Source organism: Manis javanica, chromosome 5 (assembly GCF_040802235.1).
Source record: "Manis javanica isolate MJ-LG chromosome 5, MJ_LKY, whole genome shotgun sequence".
Taxonomy (NCBI): domain Eukaryota; kingdom Metazoa; phylum Chordata; class Mammalia; order Pholidota; family Manidae; genus Manis; species Manis javanica.
This window is the reverse complement of record NC_133160.1, coordinates 32610889-32634210: the sequence shown is the minus strand read 5'-3', so window position 1 is coordinate 32634210 and position 23322 is coordinate 32610889. Positions and strand designations below refer to the sequence as shown.

The following is a 23322-nucleotide window of genomic DNA, read 5'->3' as shown; positions in this document are numbered from 1 at the left end:
ACAGATTTCTGTGTGTTAATTTTGTACCCTGCAACTTTGCTGTATTCCGATATCAGTTCTAGTAGTTTTGGAGTGGAGTCTTTAGGATTTTTTATGTACAATATCATGTCATCTGCAAATAGTGACAGTTTAACTTCTTCTTTACCAATCTGGATTCCTTGTATTTCTTTGTTTTGTCTGCAAATAGTGACAGTTTAACTTCTTCTTTACCAATCTGGATTCCTTGTCTGATTGCCGTGGCTAGGACCTTCAGTACTATGTTAAATAACAGTGGGGAGAGTGGGCATCCCAGTCTTGTTCCCGATCTCAGAAGAAAAGCTTTCAGCTTCTCGCTGTTCAGTATCATGTTGGCTGTGGGTTTATCATATATGGCATTTATTATGTTGAGGTACTTCCCCTCTATACAGATTTTGTTGAGAGTTTTTATCACGAATGGATGTTGAATTTTGTCAAATGATTTTTCAGCATCTATGGAGATATGGAGATGATCATGTGGTTTTTGTCTTTCTTTTTGTTTACGTGGTGGATGATGATGGATTTTCGAATGTTGTGCCACCCTTCATCCCTGGGATGAATCCCACTTGGTTGTGGTGTATGATCCTTTTGATATATTTTTGAATTCGGTTTGCTAATATTTTATTGAGTATTTTTGAATCTATGTTCATCAGGGATATTGGTCTGTAATTTTCTTTTTTGGTGGGGTCTTTGCCTGGTTTTAATATTAGGGTGATGTTGGCTTCATAGAATGAGTTTGGGAGTATTCCTTCCTCTTCTATTTTTTGGAAAACTTTAAGGAGAATGGGTATTATATCTTCTCTGTATGTCTGATAAAATTCCGAGGTAAATCCATCTGGCCCAGGGGTTTTATTCTTGGGTAGTTTTTTGATTACCGCTTCAATTTCTTTGCTGGTAATTGGCTTGTTTAGATTTTGTATTTCTTCCTTGGTCAGTCTTGGAAGGTTGAATTTTTCTAGGAAGTTGTCCATTTCTTCTAGGTTTTCCCGCTTCTTAGCATATAGGTTTTCACAGTAGTCTCTAATAATTCTTTGTATTTCTGTTGGGTCCTTCATGATGTTTCCTTTCTCATTTCTGATTCTGCTGATGTGTGTTGATTCCCTTTTTCTCTTAATAAGTTTGGCCAGAGGCTTATCTATTTTGTTTATTTTGTCAAAGAACCAGCTCTTGGTTTCATTGATTTTTTCTATTGTTTTATTCTTCTTAATTTTGTTTATTTCTTCTCCGATCTTTATTATGTCCCTCCTTCTGCTGACTTTAGGCCTCCTTTGTTCTTCTTTTTCCAATTTTGATAATTGTGATGTTAGACTATTCATTTGGGTTTGTTCTTCCTTCTTTAAATATGCCTGGATTGCTGTATACTTTCCTCTTAAGTCTGCTTTTGCTGTGTTCCACAGAAGTTGGGGCTTTGTGTTGTTGTTGTCATTTATTTCCATATATTGTTGGATCTCGATTTTAATTTGGTCATTGATCCATTGACTTTTTAGAAGTGTGTTGTTAAGCCTCCATGTGTTTGTGAGCCTTTTTGCTTTCTTGGTACAATTTATTTCTAGTTTTATACCTTTGTGGTCTGAAAAGTTGTTTGGTAGGATTTCAATCTTTTGGAATTTACTGAGGCTCTTTTTGTGGCCTAGTATGTGGTCTATTCTGGAGAATGTTCCATGTGCACTTGAGAAGAATGTGTATCCTGTTACCTTTGGGTGTAGAGTTCTATAGATGTCTATTAGGTCCATCTGTTCTAGTTTTTTGTTCAGTGCCTCTGTGTCCTTACTTATTTTCTGTCTGGTGGATCTGTCCTTTGGAGTGAATGTTGTGTTGAAGTCTCCTAAAATGAATGCACTGCAGTCTATTTCCTCCTTTAGTTCTATTAGTATTTGTTTCACATATGCTGGTGCTCCTGTGTTGGGTGCATATATATTTATAATGGTTATATCCTCTTGTTGGACTGAGCCCTTTATCATTATGTAATGTCTTTCTTTATCTCTTGTTACTTTCTTTGTTTTGAAGTCTATTTTGTCTGATACTAGTACTGCAACACCTGCTTTTTTCTCCCTATTGTTTGCATGAAATATCTTTTTCCATCCCTTGACTTTTAGTCTGTGCATGTCTTTGGGTTTGAGGTGAGTCTCTTGTAAGCAGCATATATGTGGGTCTTGTTTTTTTATCCATTCTATTACTCTGTGTCTTTTGATTGGTGCATTCAGTCCATTTACATTTAGGGTGATTATCGATAGGTATGTACTTATTGCCATTGCAGACTTTAGAGTCGTGGTTACCAAAGGTTCCAGATTACTTTCCTTACTATCTAAGAGTCTAACTTAACTCACTTAGTATGCTGTTACAAACACAATCTAAAGGTTCTTTTCTATTTCTCCTCCTTCATTCTTTATATATTAGGTATCAAATTCTGTGCTTTTTGTCTATCCCTTGATTGACTTTGGGGATAGTCAATTTAATTTTGCATTTGCCTCGCAATCAGCTGCTCCACCCTCCCTACCATGATTTTACTACCTCTGGTGACAGCTATCCAACCCTAGGAACACTTCCATCTATAGCAGTCCCTCCAAAATAGACTGCAGAGATGGTTTGTGGGAGGTAAACTCTCTCAGCTTTTGCTTATCTGGAAATTGTTTAGTCCCTCCTTCAAATTTAAATGATAATCTTGCTGGATAAAATAATCTTGGTTCCAGGCCCTTCTGCTTTATGGCATTTAATACATCATGCGACTCCCTTCTGGACTGTAAGGTTTCTGCTGAGAAGTCTGATGTTAGTCTGATGGGCTTTCCTTTGTATGTGATCCCACTTCTGCCTCTGGCTGCTTTTAACAGTCTGTCCTTATCCTTGATCTTTCCCATTTTAATTACTATGTGTCTTGCTGTTGTCTTCCTTGGGTCCCTTGTGTTGGGGGATCTGTCGATCTCCATGGCCTGAGAGACTATCTCCTTCCCCAGATTGGGGAAGTTTTCAGCAACTACCTCCTCAAAGACACTTTCTATCCCTTTCTCTCTCTTCTTCTTCTGGTATCCCTATAATGCGAATATTGTTCCGCTTGGATTGGTCACACAGTTCTCTCAATATTCTTTCATTTTTAGAGATCCTTTTTTCTCTCTGTGCCTCAGCTTCCTTGTATTCCTCTTCTCTAGTTTCTATTCCATTTATTGTCTCCTCCACCATATCCAACCTGCTTTTAATACCATCCATCGTGTTCTTTAATGATTGGATCTCTGACCTGAATTCATTCCTGAGTTCTTGGATGTCTTTCTGTACCTACATTAGGATGTTGATGATTTTTATTTTGAACTCCCTTTCAGGAAGAGTCATGAGGTCCATATCATTTAAATCTTTCTCAGGAGTTGTATTTACACTTTTACTCTGGACAAGGTTCCTTTGGCATTTCATGTTTGTATATGGCACCCTCTAGTGTCCAGAAGCTCTATTCTGGAGCTGCTGAGCCCCTGAAGCAATGTCGGGGCTCGCAGGGGAATGGTACTTGGGGTAGGAAAGAGCTGTTCCCTGCCTCCCAGCTGCTGTGCCTGTCTCCACTGCCTGAGCCAGTGGGCTGGTTACACAGGTATATATTTTTGTCCCAGAGCAGCCAGATATGGATCCCTGCTTTCCACAAGCAGCCGGAATCCCAGTCTGCCCCTAGAACTCTGCCTGTATTAACTTTCCAACCCAGTAGTCATGCGAGTCTCAAGAAAGCATCATGAAATGTAGGTTTGTGCTCCCAGAGCAGATCTCCGGAGCTAGATATTCAGCAGTCCCAAGCCTTCCACTCCCTCCCTGCTCCATTTGTCTTCCTCCTGCCAGTGAACTGGGGTGGGGGAGAGGCTCGGGTCCCGCGGAGCCACAGCTCTGGTACATTACCCCATTCGCTGAGGACAGCTCTTTTCTCCAGGTCTGTGCAGTCTGATGCTGTCCTCTTTCCTATTGCTCCCTCAGGATTAGTTGCGCCAATTAAATGTTCTAATTGTATCCAGTTTTAGGAGGAAGCCTCTGTCTCTCCTCTCACGCCACCATCTTTAATCTCCAATCTGGCCACTACACCCTTTTTGCTTTCTCCTGCCACACACTACTTGCTAAGTAAGCATCAGCTGTCACAAAAGCAATTTCTAGTTCCATTCCATTCATCCTAAGATGCTAACTGGCTGTGAGTCCCACTTACAGGTGCAGTCACTTTGTTAGCTGCTGTTCTCAGGAGCTCCAGCCAGGGGCTTTCCCTCATTTGATAGGTCTGATTGCCAACATCTTGACCAAACACCTGATTTAAATATCTAGTATGAAATTAGATTGCAAATAAGTATTCCATTTCATTTATCTCTAAGTCATGAAACCATTTGTCTTGATTTGACAAACATAGACACTAGGTAAGGGAAGATGAAAGCCCAGAATCTGATGGTGTAAGTCCAGAAATCAGAGGCCAGAAATAAAGGAAAAGATGTGCATAGCACATGTATAAATTTCCAGGAATTTCCAAGTATAAAGCACAGCTTTAGGAATGTGAAACATTTGGTTGTTTGTTTTTTTTCTTTCATTAATCTGAGTATGTTTTTTACATACTGGCTTTTCTGGTAACTTCATCAAGCCTATATAATTACAGTTTGCTTCAACCCCAGGCTGCATCAGTATTTATTATTATCTATTTGGTGCACTGTAGCAGCATAAATATAACTAAATTACTAGAGTCAAACCATAATGGGATGTGTTGTTTTGGTAAGAAGGAGATAAATGTAATAATTTTTGGTGAAATTTGCAGAAATGTAGCATGGGGTGTGTGCTTATAGGGTGCACTTAAAGTCAGGGTGTGGGTTCAAGGTGATAAAATGATAGATGATGAAAGTACACCATTAATCATAGTTCTAAAAGATGCTCTGTGCCTACCCTCTTCTTTTTTTCTCTGCAAATTAGCTCTGAGGTTGACGGTAAGACAGAAACTAACAGAAGGCTTAGAGTTAAGGTGCAAACTTCCATGATTTCACTAATTGTCACTGGAGAACTAAAACTCAGTTGAAGCTATTTAAGAGGAAAGGAAAGGAAAGGAAGTAGTAGAAAGTACAGTTCCCACTCACATTTCAGTGTGGTATTGAGATCATTACATTTTAATTCAGTAGAGCGATCACTGGATTCTGTGTCTTTGCCCAGATGAGCTGAATCTCTCAAGGAATATCTTTAGAATGTGCTTTATGTTAGAAGGGCCTTTTTGTTTTCACACACATCCCATGGACTTGGAAAGCAGGAGTCCCCTCTGAGCACCTTCAGTTTGTAGCCTAAGTGTGGGGATTCTAGACTCACTCAATTGAGGTGTGTGAAAATGCTTTAGCACAAGGCTTCAAAATCAATATATAACTGCTCATTAACTTTTTTTCACTAGAAGCAAAAATTAGAAGGATTCTAGGTCAATGATAAAGCTCATTAAAAACATCGTGGAGAGATTACCAGTATACCTAAGCTGTAAGGAATGTCTGCTCTATAAGCAACACAACTGTAGGGATTGGTGTCCTCCTGGGACCCTCATTTCAGTCTCATTCTCTGTTCTCCTGGGAATATATTACACATGTATACATGCCTGATATTCAGGCTTGTAGAAAATCTTTCCAGATTATGTCTTTTGTCCTTTAAGGCTTTGTGAAATTTAAGAGATCAGTTATTTTTTACACTCATGAAAAGGAAATTTCCAATTTGGGAAGCTAGCTACAGTCACTGTTGTTCCTCTGATAACTAACATGGAGTCTGGCATACAGTAGGCACCAAATAATTTTTTTGTAAAGAATGAGTAAATTACAATGTAAAGCCAATGAGTGTGAAACAGCTTGATGACATATATGAACATTAAACTAGGAAACAGAAAAAAAAACACTTAACTTAAAACTGGCACAATGACACAGAAATCTGGGTCCATATCTTCTGCTTCTTTTGACTTTCTAAAATACACAGTAAAAATGTTTATCATATAGCACAAAAACATAAAGGTTTGGAGTGATGAGTTGTTTACTGAATATATTAGTCATGATCATCTATCTTTTGATATTGTCTATCTTTGGATATTTCAGTTAATCAGTTACAGCTTATGTGAGCCTTCCCTTTGTTCCTAAGCAACTTAGTCAACTTACTCAATTGGATAGTCTTCTTAATAAAATTGTCAAGTTATAAATGTTTATATATAGATAAGTTAGATTACATTTAAGTAATCAAATTTTAAAAACTGAAGTGATAAGCCAAAACAACCACTGTGGCAGATGGAATCACTTTTCAGCAAATTTTTGTTTTCTCCTCTTGTTCATGCCTTGACTTTCAACTTGGCCATGCAACTTGCTCTGGTCAATGGGACATTAGCAGGTATAACTTAAGTAGAGGTTTGAAATGTGCTTATGAATTTGGGCTTGCTCTCTGACTCTACTGTCTTTGCCATAAAAAGAATATATCTCAGTAGACACTGACTGGGACAGGGGGATGAGAAACAGCTGGAGCAGACCTGTATATGGTCTGAGCCAAGTCCAATAAAAGACAGTCTTGATTTGGCAGATTCCATGCTGGCCTGAAAAGATGAGAACAGAAAATTAGTGCTTATTGCTATAAGCTACTGAGTGTTGTGTGTTTTGCTATGCAGCATTATGGAGAGAGGAGTAAATTGATACAACTAATACTATTTTACTTTTAGGCATTTCTTCTGTATGTAGGTATTATAACGTATGATATTTCACTTAATCCTTAGCACAGTCTCAGAAATCAGACACTACTCATATTCGTATTTTACACATTTGAAGGTTGAGACCCACAGAGGTAAAAAGACCTTCAAAACAAGACTTGACTCCAACATGTGTATCTCCAAAGTCTTTATTTTATGTTGCTTCATACATCTAGACATAGCTGAATGTGCCTACCACATTGTTTGGTACCTAGTAAATACTCAATAAATACCAATTCACTTAATTTCTCTTTGCCTTTCTTTAATTTCATTTATTAAGATGAAAGAAAATGTTTGATTGAAACAGGCTAAGGCCTGATGTAGAGCAGGAGGAGGTATCAGGTTTGGTCTCTCCTGACAGGGTGCCTATACAATGGTCGTGGAGCAAAATAAATTACTGCATACAATAACAAGTTACCTAAGAAACAAACAACAATAGATTAACAGAGTGATTGAAGCACTGTCTTAAAACAGATGTAATTAACTGGAAAGCTGAATTATTCAGTTAATGACCACCTCAGAGTGTGACAGAAAAAAGATATCATATGCTGTACTGATCAAAGCAGATTCAACCCATTGTTATCCCACTTCTCCTTAAACTGGAGATTAAGAGTTGATTATAAGTATTTTATAGTTAATACACTTCCACTATAAAAATGGTATAGGAATAAAGAGTCTCCATCTCCTCTCTGAATGCATAATTTAAGGTGAATTATTATTTTGCAGAAGATGGTCCATCCTGAAAAGACATTTGCATTTGCTATGTTTCTGTCTGGAATACCCTCCTCTCCCTTGTATGCACGACTTATATTTGAAATGAGAGTCACACAAAGGCATCAATTGCCCTCAAAGCCTTAGTGGACCTGCTATACTCCTGGTTTAGAACAGGGTGGAGGGAGTTAGAAATTTAACTCTTAGTTGCTGTATGTCAATGTCTCCACGTTAAAAAAAAACCATAGGGCTAAAAAGGCCATCTTAAATGGGGCTAATAAAATTTACCTTTAAAAAAATAGGACATTAAATGAGGAAATATAGGTATTGGAGATAATGGAGGCATTCAGTAAATATTAGGGTCTCTCATCTATCTATGCATCTATCTCAGATTGTAGATTGGTGACCAACGTTAATTTACTTGACTAAGTATCAGCATTCAGGATGCCTTCTGTGGAGAAAATACAGTAAAGGAATATGAACGCCTAAGTTGGGTACACCAGGTTTGAAAATGGGCTATATAATATTAGGTAAATGTAGTTAATCTCACTGGCTTTAGTTTTCTCATCTGTGGAGTAAAGATAATAGTAAGTCTTACTTCATGGAGTTAGTGTGATGAATAAATGAGCTAGTACCTACTGCACTAATTAAAACAGTAATTGACATACAGCAAAAGACAGTAAGACAGTAAGTATTAGTTATCATTGTTTCCATAGTCCTCTAAAGGGGTACTCCATTTTGACTTCCATCTTATTTTCAGATAGAAAGGGAAAGAAGAAATCCACTCTGGGTGTGTGTGTGTGTATGTGTGGAAGCAGAACTAGAGTAACCTAAAGAGGTCTTCTAATATACCTACGAGGATAAAAAGTTCTTAAATTCTAAATTCGGATTTTAAAATAAATTCCAGGTAGTTCCTTAATTTAGTTAAGGCCTTTCAGTCTTTGGGTTTCCAGATAAGGTAACCAAAGGACTGGCAGCAATAACTAGTGCTTTTGGAAGGAATTATCTGTCTATTAACAATAAAGCTGAGAGCATAGATTTGTCCTACATTATTTACACATGATACTACTTGTCAATGACCTGAGCTGAATTTGAACTGGTATTCTTGAAAAGAAAGACTCCCTTTACAAGTCCCTTAAGCTCTAATGCAGTCATTTTAATTCACAACAGGCTAGACCCTTGTAAATTGTTCTCAGCTCAATACAATCTTTAGCAGCTTTTGATTTACATATTGGGCAGCTGTTTTGAATAAGAAGTTGTCCATCATGAGTCCTTTTGTCATCTGTCCAAGGAATGTGTTTATGAATGGTTCTAATTAGAGTAATGAAGGATTCATGTGAAAACAATGATCAATAGCCAACCTTAGGAACAACATAAGTCAAAGACAGATGTAAAGTGTGACAGGGCATAACTGTGTCAAGTTACCTATGGGGTATGTGCACAATTGCTCCTGGAAAACAAATGAAAATTTTCAAGTCTTTGACTATTGGGCAGAGTTTGATTCCATGACACACAAGCCTTCATATTCTTTGTTAAATAAATCATTGACCCACACATGACTGAGACTGTGCAGATTAATGTGAACAACAGTGGTCAGGGAAAAGGCAGTTCAAAGAGGCCAGCCAGATCAGGTCTTTACAATGATTATGGACTGCACCTTCCATTAGCCTTCAGCAACAGATATCCATTGCTATGAGAATGAGCCACGTTGATAGTGAAGTTTCTGTACAAACACATTTTAGACTATGTCAGACACATCTGGTCGAAGGCTTTGTAATAGCTTTATTTATTTCTTGCCTGAACTGGAACGTCAGAAGCATGCACTTCACTTTAAGCCAAGAGTTCCCTTTGTTCCACTCAGCTGCCACAGCTGGAACTTTTTGCTGGTTGACACAGCCAGATCTTCTGTAGAGACCATTATATTCTTTGGCGTATTTCAGTGAGTTTGCATCTTTTAATCCACCTCAGCAAGCAGTGGGGAATTTGTAAGGGCCACGTGCAGGACGTTCTATTAAAACTACACGGGGACACCAGCTGGGGATGCAAAATTGATAGCAATCAAGGTGGCCTGCTACCAAGTTGGACTTAGCAGGATGAGCTCTTTGCCATAACCGTATTCATTTAGATTATTTAGGGAAAAACCATCAAAACAGAAGTAGCTTCTCATTCTTATGTGTTGAGGTTGTTTACAGATTACTGTCTCTAGCCAAAAAGAAAAGGGCAGAAGAGATTTTGTAGACTATAAGTTTGCATATGATGCAGTTTCATGAGGGTTACTAAAAAAAACATCTGGCCTCCAAAAGCTGAAGAAGAGGAGACCAGTTAAACCTAGGTTCTGCCTAGATTTCTAATATAATTAAGCTGTTTTTCCTCTTTAACCACATCAGTTGAAAACCCAATTTCAATGTTCTATAGCCTTAAGGAGTCGTAAGTTAAAGGGAGGTAGGGAGAGTGGGACTGAAAAGCTTAAGTGGATGGATACTCACAAATGTCTACTTTGAATAGCCATTAAACACGTGCTGAATTGATTGTATCTGGCCTGGTTCAGATAAATTCAGTGCCTGCTTCTAGCTCTCAGAAACACACTGTCTCAAACATGACAGTAGCTCTGTTCCAGCCCAGGTGTACCCACCCTCACTTTGCCTCAGCCATGTCCTTCCTGGTGACTGACTCCCACTGCAGAGGGAGCTGCTCCAGCCTTTTCAGTTGGCAATTCAATGGTACTCTCACTAGTTTTTCTTCTGAGCGACCCACTGGACCAGTGGTTAAGCTCCAATTTATTGGCAGAGTGTTTGTGTAAATTATCCTGCTCCCTAAAAATGACCTTTAGGACCCTCCCCTGTAAAGTTACCTACCAGTAGTGTCTGTTGAGAAAATAATCTCCTTCAGGGTTCACTTCATCCCCATGAGATTTCTTGAACGATTGAGAAAGCTCTCAGACATAATTTCCATTGATGATGCTAGAGCATCCAGTTGTGAAGCAGATGCATAAAGAACCCTATGTCATTATGGATATGCACATGTTTCTAACACTCTGCTCAATATAGATAAAACTACAAAAATCCATTCTAGGAAAGGGAATAGAAACAATATAGAAGGAAGGTGTCAGTAATCCATAGCAAGAAGCACTACAGAGGAAACCTACATGGAAGGGACCAGTGTGATATGTATTACTAAGATTAGAACAGGCATAGTAAGTGAGCACCTCTGAAATTTTAACACAAGGTAAATTCAGTCTCATAATAAACAGCATGGTAGAGCTGGAATATGGGGAGAGAACACAAATTCTGAAAATATAATATCTATATTTGATTCCAATTCAGTTGAATTTCAAGAATGAATTTCAGAAATCACTTAAGTCCTGTGATCATCCATTTCTTCAAGTGTCAAATTGGACTGAGCATCTTGTACACTTGCTTCTAGTGTCACTGTTCTGTATTGCTCAGAAGCCAGTCACTCAAGGGAGGAGGATTCCAGAGAAGGTTGTGAATGGTCTACTAAAAATGTCACAGGTATTAGAGTTAGATGTTCCTGATTTCTACTTCTGGACCACTACTTACTAGTTATTTGACTTTGAGTAAACTGAGTAATCTCATTGTGCCTCAATTCCCTCATTTGTAGATTGGGATAATATTACCTCTTTGTAAAAAATCCTACCAAATTAATCTTCTTCTAAGTATAATATTAGCCTGTTTTAAAAAATATAGATTTATAGATAGTATTTTTATTTCAACTAGGTGTATGACCAAGGATTTATTAATATCTTTGAGGACAAGAAAAATACTTGAAGGTTTGAGGTTATGCAACAGAACAGGGCCCACTTGAAAAAAATCTTCTAAAGCTATTATAAAGGGATCTATAACTATCCCCCTCCCATCCAACAAGTTTATAAACCTCTTGAATAACGGCATTAAATGATGATATTATTAATTCTATGCATGACACAGATAGCTAGAATAGCTAATTGTTTGAATGATATGTTCAAGACAATGTTATATTAACAGATGTGAGTAATATGCCCAACTGTATAAGATGTTATTTAACAAAGACAAAGTTAAACTTCCATTTAAAATACATTAATACACTACAAAAATACACAACTGAGCAGGTCTTCTGCAATGGCTCACCTTTATAAGACAGTTCGGTATTTCCACCACTAATTTTTTATCTTTATTAGCTTAGAATTGACTATGCTCAGAGTAGGCTGAGTTTAGAGCTTTCTGACCCAAACTTCATGCTCTTTCTATCACAGTCACACCCCTCTGCTCGCCTTTTGAGACTTTCAAGGATGTTACCTCATACCTCTAAAAGTTATGCTATGAATTATAGTAATCACTAGCAACATATGGCTATTTCAACTTAAATTTGAATTAATTAAAATTAAATTAGAATTAGCTCCTCAGATACACTAGACAGGCTTCAAGTAATCAATATAGTGGCATGTGGCTAGTGGCTACTATATTGGATAGGGTGAATGCCACCGAGCCATTGCACAAAGTCTGCCGAAGAGCACTGATACAGAGAAGTGCACTGCAGGGGGCCCGGCATCACCCTAAGGGGGCGTTTGGGCAATATCACAGGGTGTTTTCAGTTTTCACAATGATTCACAGGATAATCCTGCACAATAGAGTAGTTTCATTTTTTCATATTTTTCCACTATCCTGTATGGTATTTAAATAGACAAATAGACCTATTTGTAGTTATCCGAGTCTAGAACTGAGTTTTGTAAAATACATAACAAAAGTAGTTTTAATACATATTTCTTAGAATGCACTTACCATATAAATTCATTGTGTAAATTCACTTTGTTTGATTTTAGAAAATCACATCATCAACAGGAACACTGCTCATGGTGTTCGAGTAGCCCATGAAAGTGCGCCCTGTCTCTTTCACTGAATGCATCCAAAATCCTGGGAAGAATATATAGGTCAGACAGTTGAGAAGTCTGAAAGTTAAGTAAGAGCAGGCAGGTTAAAAAGAAGACCAACACTTCAAGTACCACCAGACTGTTAGATGAATTTGCCATTTTCTTCCCTTCCAGTCATCCCACTGTTTAGCCATACAGGAGCTAAATAAAGCAAGAAAGAAGGAAATAATAATTAAAAAGCACCAATTAGTTAAATTGAAAAGCAAACAAATGAAGCAGAAAAAAATTAAATCAAAAGATGTTCCTTTGAAAAAATAAATAAAATGGATGAACTTCTAGCAAGAATGACAAGAGAGGGAGACAGAAACAGAGACTGAACATAAATAACCAATTAATTAGTAAAGAAATAGGAGATATTACTACAGATACCCATAGACTTCACAAAGACAGAAGGAATACTATGAATGACTCTATACATCAAATTTGAAAACTTTGATGAAATGAACCCATTTCTCAAAAACCACAAGTGCTCAAAAATTACTCAAGATAAAATAAATAGATAAAATAATCTTTACAATTATTATTATAATATTACTTTAAATAAATACTAAATATTAAAGATATTTATTTAATCCATGTTTTACAACTCACATAAGGAAGTCTTTATGCCGAGATGGTGTTACTGGTGAATTCTATAAAACTTTTAGAAGGGATGCCAATTTTAGACATCATCTTATATAAAACAGAGGTAGGTGAGGGAATACTTTTCAACTAATTTTATGAGGCCAACATGAACTAAATGCAAAAGTCTGACATAGCCAATTCAAGAAAATTATATACCAGTATCCCTCATGAAAACAGACACAAATATATTAGCAAATACTATTTAGCTAATAAGAAACCTCAACAAAATATTAGCAAATCAAATCTGGCAATATATAAAAGAATAATGACCTAATAAGAATAATGCACCACAGCTCAGTGAAACTTATTCCAGAAATGCATGGTGATTCAATACTCAAAAATCTGATAATGTTACCCACCATATAACAATCTAAAGAGAAGGATATCTCTCACTTTATGCCTTCCCATATATGCTGGTTCCTGTGTTTGAAGCATCATCACTGTTCTTTACTTGCTCATTCTTAAAAACTCAATTCAGAAATCACCTCCTCTTCACTATTGCTGCTTTCACCCCACCCCTGTTCTTTCCCAGCTCTTTCCATTGATTGCTAAAATCCCAGATAAATACTTGTCACTTCACATTTCCCATTGAATTGCAAGAAAATGAGGAAAGTGGAGTTTGTGAAACTGATTGGAAGTAATTGTTCCAAAGAAAGAGATATCTTCATCAAAATTAATACCACCCTTTAGTTTTTCTTCAGGATTTGAGTTATAGAACAGGTAATTCAGCATGAAATTCACAGCTGCCTATAAGCTGGAATCTGAAAGTGGAAAGTTAAGTTAATGTTTCACTCTTAATTAGTGAAAGCTGATTCCTAATTTCAGGGAAAATTGTATCAGTCAAGATGAGGGGTGCCTGCTAGGCACAAAGACAACAGGAAAGGATCCAGGAGCTAGACTGGGTCCATGGTTTTATAAACAGACTGGTAATGAGACCACTAATGTGTTCATTTTATCCTAGGTTATGTAAAAAAGAGTATGCCAGGCAAGACTGGAAGTAATCTTTCAACTTCTCACCACAGTGATCAGATTCTTATTAGACTACCAATAGTCTTATTAAGACTTATTTTTCTTCTTGCATCTAAAAAGGATTTGGGGAATTTTTAAAATTTATTAGGTGAGCTTATATAAGTGATCAGTTTTTCAGACAGGTATTTCTGGGATATTGACTAGTTTAAAAATTGGTATAGCCAGTCAAGAAGGGAAATGTATGTTTTTTGAGTCAAAGGAGGATAAAAGACCTGCTTTTCTCTGGCTCAGCAGAGGAAAGAATGCGCTTAAAGGAAACAAATAATGACAGTTTAATCTTAGGGAAAAATAAACAATAAGCACTCTGAGGGAGGGCAGAGGATATGAGTTTTCTCCTAATGGATATTTAATTAGCAGTGAACTGAATGGTTCTGAGGATTTCCTCTAGATTTAGATTCCTAATGGGAGATGGAAATTAAACATTTTTTGATCTCTGCATCTGAAAATATTCACTGTTCTCTATTACTGTTTATTCCTTCATCAAGTTCTCAGGTACTGCTGCTTCTGGCAGGCCTTCCAGTTTCTCCCACCCACCCTTTCCTTTCCCTCCTGTGGTAGCATGAGGACTTAGATCCAATCTCTCATCAGTCACTGTAGTCTGCTCTTCCCAACTTGCACATAAGTCATGTGACTTCTCAGTTCTGCCTGAAGACGTGGAGTCTATTTTCCCTTCGCCTTGCTTCTGAGTGTAGCCATGTGATTTGCTTTGTCCAACAGGATATCAGCAGATGTGACATTTGCAGACAATGGCAAAACAGCATGTATGTTTCTGTGTCTTCTTGTGTTCCTTACACAATTGTCGTGAGAACATGCCTGAGATAGCCCACCAGAGGATGAGACGTGGAGCTGAACTGTATCATCCATTTCACTCCAGCCAAGCCTGTACTAGATCAGCTAGATCCAGAATAGCCACCCATCACCCAGACATCTGAGCCGGCACAGCCAACATCAATGGTGCCACCTAACTAACCTGCAACTGGTTAACCCTCTTTGAACCTGTTAATTTAGTCTTGCTTCTCTCTCTCTCTTCCTCCCTGACAAGAGATCTTACTGGATTGCTTATGTTGTGTTAGTGTAGAGTATCTGGCCAGGTGAAGTCCTCTTTCCTGTACTGGCACCTTTTGTAATGTAGTTGATCACTCCCGCCTTTGGTCCTCACCTTCCATTTGTGATGCTTTTTGCCAAGGTGTCCTCAACTTTAGGAAATCATGCAAATCTCTCTGCCTCCTCTTTGTCCACAACATCAGGAATCTTTAGGTATTCGCTCATGTATCTTCCAGTGTGGGAAACATTTACACCTTTTCCCACACCTCTCTGAGACATCAGGATACCAGAGTGTGGGAGTGAGAATGACTTCCTCCCATATTACGTGTACCTGTCTTGGTTCCGGCTCTACTCTATGGATTCTACAGGTAACGCTGGCACAGAGGACATTTGGACGGCACTTTCTATTGCTGTAATCTTGGAATTCGAGCCTACACATGGCCTAGGAGCAGGTATCTTCCACCCTTGCAAGGCCCTCCTTTCTGCCTAGACTTTCCTCTTTAGCCCATGCTGCAGGACTCAGTCAGGAGGCAGATTCTCCAAGTCCGTTTTAAGAACTTAGCTGTGTTTTAAGTCCTCTTCCTCTCTGAAATGCCCTCTTACTTTAACCAAATGAATTTTTACTTACTGTTTAAGGGACACCACAGATCTTTTATCAATTATCTTGCACAATATTGTTTAGGGCATAATCTCTATGCTAATTTGCCTTCAGGTGTTGTTTTTTGGAGGTATCAAATATCTGACTTTTGCTAATCAGCAGCCTAGACTTTTAAGACTACTGCCTGATATGAGTTTCAGGAGATTGTTTTGAAATTCAAAGCAAGAATTTAACTTTTTCCTCTCATTGTGTCATCACTTGGTGAATGTCTTCTTAGGTATAGAATGTTTCTGGTGGGACATTAAGGTTGGAGAAGGAGGGGAATTATATATCAGGAAAATATAGGTGAAAATCCTTGGCTAATAGCTAATAATTTTATCCTGACACTATAAATAAAACATAATTGAGATGAGATAGTCCAGAAAGATTTATACAATAAGAATACAGATTACAGACAGAATCCTGGAGAGTATGAACATTAAAAGGACAGGAAAAGAAGATGAAACTGTAAAAGAGATAAGAAGGAAGATGCAGAGAAGATAAAAAGAAAACCAGAAGAATCTAGTGGCATGCATATCAGGAAAACAAATTTCAAAAATGAGGGAATAGTCTATTTTGTTAAGGAGAAATAAGGTATTGCATAATGAGAAAAAATTTGATCTTTGAAATCAAGTTTATCTAAGTTGACATTCTGACTCACACTCTTAACAAGTTTCTCAACCTCTTAAAACCTTATTTTTCTCATCTAGAAGATATGCATAAAATAGTATTTGATACTGATGGTTGAGTTATGAAATGAGATAATGTAAATAACATGGCCCAAGGATGAACACAGTGAACAATGATTTCAATATCATGGCTACACTCTTTCCTAAAATCCCTTGGGAATATTTTCTGCATGCTAAGAAGGACTTCATAATTGCAAAAAGAGCCAGAGGACATAGGGTATTTGGGGGAAGATACATTTTAAAAACTTTTATTCCACTTTTTTGCCTGCTCAATTTTTCAATGCATATTTACTCAATTTTTGGTTTCTCTTCTGCACAATGTATATTGTTGTTCCATGTCTGAGACGATGCAAAGAAAGAGAAAATTAAATTTTACCCAACAACCAGCAGGAATTTATGAACAAAGTACCAAAAACAAAAGAAATAAGAAGTTCATGAAGGGAACTTTCATACAAACCTGACCTAATATCCACTAAGAACACAGCAATTAAAACTTATACTTCACAGAAGATTGGCCCATTTCTCTCCGTCTACAAGATAGTCTGCAGTGACTTTGACTTCTGGGAAGAGGATGTTTAAGCAATATTAAAAAATGTTAATTTTCATTGTCAGAGCAAATCTAGGTAAAACTCCTGAATTTGAGGTTGACAAACACCTCAACCAAGGCAACAGGCTAGAAGAACTACAAAGTAAGTGAAATGAATTCCATTACAAGATTTAACCATGTGCAGGAAAAGTTTCCAGTCCATCCCAAAATCACAGCCACTCTTAATTCCAGTTAGGTTCCCTCATCCACAGACAATTGGAAAGCTGAGGCAACACAACCATCAATATCCAGCCTTTAAATCCAGGATTGAGGAGAGATGGAAAATAGTGCCAGAAAAGGTATGTAGATAGTCAAGGAGGTCCAGCTATGCTTCATTTGTGAAAATTAAAGTTCTAGAGAGATGTCTATTTCAAAATATTGTGCAGCATTAGCCTGAGATCTGACAGGAAAGATTGTTACATCCCTATCACTAGCTGAGCTATAGCTGGTGGTCACACATGCAACTTAGGGTACTAATTAAAGTTGCCTTTGCCCTTCATTCATTCTATGTTTTGCTTGTTCTGTGCCAATACCTTGGTTGGGTGAAATATTTTACTAGAGTGGTAACCCAATCCTTCATCCCTATGGGATACGAATCTTGGATTAGCACAATTTTCCATTGATTGGGGCTCTTTGCAAAGAAAGTATTTAAGGTGCTACCAGAAAACCCTCTGGGTTGCACACATAGTCCTGCTTGCTCACATTGTGTAATAGCAACCTTAATCCTAGCTTGTAGTAAAACTCAACGACTCTACCCAGAATCTAGCTCCCTTTCCTGCTTGTTGGCTCAGTTATATAAGAAGTCTAAAATGAGGGTGCAGAAAGGGCAATGTCAACTCATGAGAACCATGGATAGATGCCTAGGAGAAGCCTTTCTGTGATGGGCACTGAGACTGCCACTGCTCCCAAGCCCAAAGTTTATGTGACAGAAAGCAAACATTAATTTGGGTTTTATGTATAACAGTTAGAGAAGTCACTTCCACCTCAAACACTTGCTTCTTAGATCTTTGCCCTCTGGCTATAAAATGAAGGCACCACATGATGACCACTACTGTTTTTGAGGGCCATACCTGGTTAGAGTTGAAAGCAGTAGCTCTGTGCTTCTGGTTGGTGCCAGCATGTCATGCACACCCATCCACAAATCAAACCTGAGCTTCTTCCCCATCTGCTACCTGCTCCTAATGATTGAGTTCATAACTGCAGAATGAGGGAGGGGCAGCACAGCAGGAGAAGTAAGATGGAGCTACCCACTCACACCATTTTCCTTGCACCTCGCAAGTCCACTCAGCCATGGTCTCAGAGCCAGGGTTCCTCTATTACAGCAGAATGCAGTTGTGCACAACCGAGTTTATGGTTCAGTGGCTCAGATAGTGCCAATGTGTGACAGGTAATTCTTACTGCATAGAGATAGAGAATATCTGTTGCCTGATAAAATGGCCTTACTCAAAACCCTGTGATTCTCCTGTTGGGACTTGCCAGAGGTTTTATAAAACATATCTTTTGGCCATTAACACCCCAGCACTACTGGGTCTGGTGGGTTCATAAGGCCCAAGCAGCAGGGAACCTCAGGTAATGTCCTGAACCTGACGTATTACAGAATTCTTTCTTATTCAAACCCCACTCAAAAGGGCAGCCATAAGATTAAGCTAGGAAAAGGTCCACCAAGCCTCATGCCTAAAGTTGGTATGTAGTGCCTCCAAATCTAAAAGACCCAGTAAATCCAGGCTTCCTTCTTGGTGGACAGTGTAAGTATAATCATTTTTCTCTCACTTTAGAAAGCCTGTCTTAAAATCCCCCAGAACATGGGTTCCTGAAATTTGAGGATTTATTTTCCACTTTTGACCATGTACATGTCTTACTAGGGCATCTAAGGATTGAATTAGCACAATATCATCAATGTAGTAGGCCAGTGTGCTATTCTTTAAGATATGAAGATGACCAGGGTCCCTCTGGGCCATAGAGGCTTACACACAAAATGTATCTTGAATGAATGACATTTTAATATCATGTGTCTGAAAATGTCTAATCTTTGAACAATGACTTCTTCTTATACTGCTGTCATAAGTTTTTTTCCAACCCCTAATACACTAAATAAATATGCTATAAGAAGTAGTATCTCAAAAATGTATTTTAGGCAAAGACATACCAACAAATTTACACCAGCCAGCATTACCTAGTCAGAAAATTTCACATGGAATCCATCTGACTTGCCCACCATATCTGGGTGAACCTCCTTCTTTGCTTATGTAGGCCAGGTGACAGTGATAAAGGGGGTGCATCTTTTAGGAAGGACCACTATTTCCACTTGCTTCAACAAGCAGTTTTCAGCCCAGAGATTCCATTCCTTTCACAGAAATGCCAAAGGCTTGTACACTTGATGCTCCTTCCAGTGTCATATTCTCAAGGGAAAGAATACTGCAGGTACACCTGATTCTGCTACCAGAGTCTTCCAGAACACCGATTAATCCAACTCTCCATCACCTGCCAAAGAATGCCTCCTTCAAACCCTTGTCCGGCATCCACTATCAAGTCTTCCTTTCTTCCTTTGGCAAGTCCAACAAACTTTCAGGACATGGCATGTTTTTTATGACCTATATTTATTTACTTTCCAATTCTAATTTATTACTGACAAAAATTTGTTTCCATTGCTCAAGTAATCTATTTTTCTATCTCTTAGAATTATCAGTTATTTACATTGCCATAATAGCCCTCAATCTACAAATTGGAGAGCCATGTGGATTCTGTGGGTTAGGAAATCTGTTTCTGCGTTACTATTTGTGACTCAGAAAATAACCACAATATGAGACTGCTCTCTATGACTCTAGGATTCCAATATTTCCACTGACACCTAGGAACCTAATTCTGCTAAAGTATCCCCACCATTGCCTCAGACCTACAGAAGGCAATTGGTAGAGAGCAGGAAGTCACCTCCCACACCATGAAAGCAGCCAGTAGAGGGCATGGTGCCTCCCACACCATCACCACCACCAGTGGGTGGCTTCAGGCCTCTTCATGAGTGTTTCACAGGCTTCCCAAGGGCACAGTTAGAGGGTAGAAGATAGTGTACTCAGCCATCATAATTTGCCTGGGACTGTCCCAGTGTTAGTGAGAATACCACATCCAGAAGCTCCTCAGGTCTGGACAAACCCGATGACTGACTGACGGAGGAGAAGTAGGTTATTCATAAGAGAGCTCAATGAGTATTTCCATATCCCACTGTCTCAGTCAGGACGCCAGGGATGTTCCAGCATTTTAACCTCATTTTGTTCAAACTTAAGTTAGCTGATCCATCAGATTGTGAATACCATTTACATATGTAGAAGCCAATACATTAAATTCCAGATTCTGGGTGACTGTACTCCTGTTAATAATTTGCCTTATTCAAGGCTTTTATTTCTCTTTCCTGCTCTAATACCCTTAGACTTTACTGTCATATTTGATAATCAGACCTTGGCTAATGCAGATTGGTGAAATCTTATAACTCTTTTGGCATATAGATTGTTTCTTTCCTGACCAGGTCTTATATTCTTTCTGTCTGTGCTATGTTGGCATCTAAATCTCATTATATGACTGAAAGTAATGAGGGATGGTGTAGGTCATCTATATTTGCCCAAAAGGTTCCCTTTCACATGTCTCAGAGTAACAGTCCTTCTGTGGATACCTTATTTTAATATAAGAGATATGTTAAGATAGGTTAAGCATGTATAATGCACCCTCTGTAACTCTTAAAATAAGACCACAGACTAAGTTCTCAGACATATTTGCCCTGTAACTACAGCAGATGAAGGACTCTTTTATAGTTGCTATCAAGGAATTCTGATTGCCCACTCACATTCTTCAAATATAGGGTCTGATTTCTGGGAGCATTCTTCATTCTAATTACTGATACCAGAAGGAAATAGATGACACACTTAAATTGGGTAATATGCAGAGAATTTAATAAAGAAACTACATCAGAGATGCAGGTAGGGTATATAAAAATACCCCAAGACATAGCATAGCACATCAGACTAGACATTGGAATTATTACCACTGCAAGGCCTGAAGGGACAAAGGAAATGTATGAATGGATATCAGAACTGGAGGGAGGGTTGCCTGGTAGAAATTGTTACCTTCAGATAAGGAATGCAGCCAACCTGTGACAACTATAAGGACTAAATATCCTGACCCTTCCTCTGAAGTTTTTGCAAGACTCAGCATTGGTCAAATTTAAAAGAAAGCTGGAGAGTAAGGGGGTCCACTGATGTCATCCAGGTGGGTCAGAGTCAGGGCTCTGAGCATGGGGAGAAAGCCAGAGAGCAAATCTGGACCAACAAAGATGGTTTGTACAACAGAGGAGTGAGATTAAACAAAAGAGCATGACAATCATGCAGACAGGCTACAAAAACAGAAGAAGGAGGAAGGGGAAGGAAGGGAGGGAAGAGAAGAAAGCAAGGAAAGGAAGAGAGGGAGGGAGGAAGGAAAAGCTGAATATTTAGTTCAGGAAGTCAATATATCCTTGGAAACAAGAAAATTTCCTCTCCCCTGAAAGAATAAAAGTAAACATGAAGTGTGTAAAGGTAAACGGATAATACAGCTAAATTTATCAAAAGGGAAAGATTAGGAAAGAAGGAAGCATATCGAAAGCAAAAATTTGAGAAACAGGGGAAGTCTATGACACAAAGAAATTTTCAAAATAAAATCCAGAGAATAAGGAGGAAGGTAAAAGATGAATGCAATTCTAAAAGGATTACAAAAGTGGAGAACAGAAAACAGATCCAACACATGGACGTTTGGTGCGCCTAAAATAAATGGACATGGAAATATTTTTTTAAATGATAATTCTTAATTAAGAAAGGAGTGAATGTATAATTTGAAGGGGTGTATTGTTTTCTGGGAAAGAGTGATGCATAATGAGCAACTCTGCAAAATGTCCTGGTGAAATTCTTAATATCAAGACAACAGAAATAATCCCGTAATCATTTTAAGTAGGAAAAGGAATCCTGTGCATATGGGATTAATTGGGTTGACCTCAAATTTCTCTGCAGCAATGGTAAAATTAAGATTTCTGAGGCAAAAGTGGATGATGTCTGAAACTTTTACATTCCACAAGGGCATTCTGAGACATCTGAAGGCACAGGGAATCTGCATAAGATTTTGTTTATTTAAAAATCTACCCAAGGAGGCAACCCAGCTAACCAAGATGTAAGCAAACAGAATGACAAAGAAATGGTCAAATACTCATCATCAAAAGTGAGCATGGATTCCATTAGATATGGATTTCTGGGCAAAGGCTATGAGAAGTTTCACTGCAGAAAAGGATGAAAACATCATAACCCTTGAAGGAAAGCTTCATAATGAAAACTATAGGTATGGAGCAGAGCAAAAGTCCAGAAGCCAAGTTAAAAATCATTATTATTCATAGGTACTCTCCGAGTTTAAGTTAATAAATCAAGAAATAATGGTTTATGTAGAGTATTTAGTTATAAAACTAATCACATAAAAAATATATACAAAATAAGTGCATTCCAAATTTCCACAGTGTGTGTGTGTGTGTGTGTGTGTTTGTGTTTGGAGAACAGCTCATTCAGCAAAGTGAGAAAACGGAAAAAACAGTAAAGAATATCACATAAAATAAGACAACACAATTAAAACTATCACTTCTAGTATGTCTATAAATTCACCATTGGTAAAAATGACTCAAATTAAGTCAACAATAAAATCCAACGATATCCTATATAACACTCATAAAAAAAGAAGTACTACTGTGGAAAGTAAAAGGCAAAAATATAAAGATAAATGGGAAAAAAAGGAACTAAAATATAAACACAAAGCTGCAATCCCAACACTAGTACTGGATGAGTGAAATTCAAGCCAAAAGCTATTATGTAAGACCGACAGGGGCGCATTATAACATAAAATATAAAATCCATGTGCAGAAATGTCCTTCATGATGTTTTTCAATGCAGTAAATAGTATAATGTTAAATACATAAAACAAAATCTAAAAAATGCAGGGAGAAATAAAAATTATAGGAGACTTGATCTTACCTCCGTCAGCTCAGTTTTCACTGTAAGTTAATTATTTGCTGCTGTGATGAAACAGATTTGCCAAACCAGTTTCACTTTTGACTCATCATTAAGTATATTTTGCCCCATTACTCTGTTGGCTCCTATTAATGCAAGGCCACAAGTTGAAACAATGCTTCCAAGTCAATTGCTCAATTTAAAAGGCAGAAAATTATTTTGGTAAACATGATGAGGATGATGCAATGCTTCATGTATCATTCCTCTTCACAAACACCATGATTCTGACAGGTTTCATTCCTCATTAGGCACTGAAACACTGCCATCTTCATCAAGCTTGTTGTCGGGCGTATCTGCTGAGCACCAATTT

General features: G+C 38.0%; 1 long non-coding RNA gene across 1 annotated transcript; it reads right to left on the bottom strand.

Moving 5' to 3' along the window:
- Positions 1 to 5985: 5985 nt before the first annotated feature.
- On the bottom strand, positions 5986 to 22996 carry LOC140849529 (uncharacterized). The gene is made up of 4 exons (XR_012131524.1): positions 22977 to 22996; positions 12411 to 12479; positions 12190 to 12321; positions 5986 to 6550 (listed from the first exon to the last, which is right to left on the bottom strand). It is a non-coding gene; the product is annotated as an uncharacterized lncRNA (long non-coding RNA).
- Between the last annotated feature and the right edge of the window lie 326 nt (positions 22997 to 23322).